Below are 2,568 nucleotides of genomic sequence, written 5' to 3' on the forward strand. Positions count from 1 at the left end.
TCCCCAACTGGAAAAGTTTGGACTTTCCTTCGGGCCTGTGGGTCTCAGAATTTCTGCACAGGTGGTAAAGGAGGAAGGCGAGTTGTATCTGACTCATACATAGGGACTTGCCACCTAAAAGGTGGCATACAGATTCAGGTTTGGGAGGCATATGTTAACAAATCAGACTTGCACAAATGACCGTTGACCCAAATGAGAATGCTGAACTAGGAATCTGGTATATGAGTAGGAGCTGGAAAATGTATCCCCTGAAGCTTTAACAATCTTGGAGGCTCAGGGCATTAAGTATTTGGGGCTAACACTGAACTTGGGGATCAGGGCATTAAGTATTGGACTAGTCAGTAAAAAGATGGCCTTCTAGCCATGAGACACTTCAGAATTTCCAGCATCCAGGCAGATTTTCTCACAGAGGAAATTCTGGTGACCTTGCAGAATGTGGTCCTGTAGAAGCCTGCCACTTAGCATTTTCCAGCAAGCCACCTCAGCACCAGGCCCTTGGGTACTGAGGGTAGTTTCCCTCCAACAGAGGTTTGTGCACAGGAACTGCTGCTGGCCATGTGGCTCTTTCTTGACCTGAGCACATCAGACTCAGAGCTGCCAGGACAGTCAAACACCACAGACTGTTGCTACCAGCAGAGCCACTGAGTACCAGAGCTAGATAAGAGGTTAATCTGATTCTGACTTTCATTTCGCAGTAGAGAAATTCCTCTCTGAGGTATGAAAGGTTTGGCCAGCGCCCCAAGACTTTCTCCTCATACAGAACTGTCAAATCAGGGCAGCAGTTTCTTCATTTCCCCTCTGTGCGTTGGTCCCAATGAACATGCAGAGCCCGAACATATTTTCTTACCTGGTTCTGTTTATACACAAATACAATTTATACCTCTCTTTGAGGTCTTTGTGGTTCTATTGGCATAGAGCATTAAGAAAAGGGCCAAACAGGTACCTGAGAAACTAGAATAGGAGCTTCTGAGAAGGCCAGATGAAATTTAGGAGTCCCCTTAATCTGTATTTTTTTCCCCAAAACCTTCAAAGATGGGTGTTTTCTTGAAAAGAAAGATGTTTCTTTATACTCTGATTTATCTTAAGCCTGACCCCCCCCCCACCCCATGATTCATGAAATTTGAAAGACATTCAGATTGACCCCTGGAGATACTGAGAAGTTTTGAGTAAAGCCAAGCATTGAAGAGAAAGTACCCTCAGTCTTAAAGAAGTTGAAGGGGACCATTTAGTTCTAAAGTCATATTGTTCCAGAATTCTGGTGTAGCTTTGTAGTTTGAAGGCATGAACAGAGGATTCTCACTGCCTTGCCCCGTTAAGCCATATGCTTGTGATACGCCCTCAAAAAACAGGCTGATAAATATAGGCTTATAGTTTTTTTTTTTTTTTAAATAAGCAGTAGTTGAGAAGAAAGAAAACTTTTTCTGTAAGAATATTCATTGAATTAAGTAAACAGCTGATTCCTAGTAAAACTGTGTTCAGTCATTTATTCATGTCAAAAATATTTATTGAGCAGCACCTATGTGCCAGAAACTTAGTATAGAGCATTGAGTAAGATACATAAGCTATCTGCTGTCACGAAGTTCACATTCTAGAATGGACAGATGAGCTAGATGAGTTCATGTAGTGGTACACACCCTGAAGAAAAGTTGAGTGCTGTGGTATAGTGATGTTTGGGGCAGTGGTGGTGGAGGTGATAGTAATGGTGGTGTGTATATTCAACAGGTGGGAGGGACCCTTTTTCTTGGATTCAGTTTGGAGGAGAGACTTCCTTGATGGACTTGAGATGAGATGAGGCCCCAGGAAGAAAGGCAGATGGTTCTGGCAGAAGAATCACAAGCACAAAAGTCCTGGGAATAAATGGCATGTATGGGAATCACAGTTGGAAGGCCAGCATGGCCCTGGCTAGGCTAGGGAGAAGGAGACTTGGAGGAGTAAGGAAGCAGAAGCCAGGTCATGCTAAGTCTCACAGGCTGGAGCAAACCATTTAGAGTTTTTTCTAAGCAAAGTAGAAGCCAAGAATGGTGTTTAAGCAGAGGCATCATATCACAGATTCATGTTTTCTATGAAAGCACTGTGGTTGCAGTGTGGAGAATGAATTCTAAGGAAAGAGGAGGAAGGAGACTAGCTCTAAGTTTATTGATGGTGACCTAGTGGAAGGTGACAGTAGTAAATGGGCATATGCTCCTTTTTTGGAGCTACAGTGGGAAGTTAATATTTCTCTGTCTCAAAGCCCCCATCCACAAATGGTGCTGGCATTGGTGTCTAGACCATTTATCCTGTAATGACATATAAGCAATACCCTTGGTAATTTGGGTAATATAACATTTATTACTATTTGCTAATATTGTGTTACTTTGAATGATCTGCGCTTCAGTTTTACAACTTGTTCTAATAAATTTCAATGCATATTTTTATTCTGCTCCATAAATATAACTTGTTATACATAGAAAATATTCTCTGTTCAGAGGTTTGAAAACCCTTAACTAAGAGTTACCTATAAAACTCACCATCATAAAATTTCAGTATTATTAATGCTAAAAACAATAGCTGCCTACATTTTGAAAGTTG

This window comes from Marmota monax, unplaced genomic scaffold (genome assembly GCF_021218885.2).
Source record: "Marmota monax isolate L192 unplaced genomic scaffold, Marmota_monax_Labrador192_F-V1.1 WCK01_AAM20220418_F8-fsc02240, whole genome shotgun sequence".
Taxonomy (NCBI): domain Eukaryota; kingdom Metazoa; phylum Chordata; class Mammalia; order Rodentia; family Sciuridae; genus Marmota; species Marmota monax.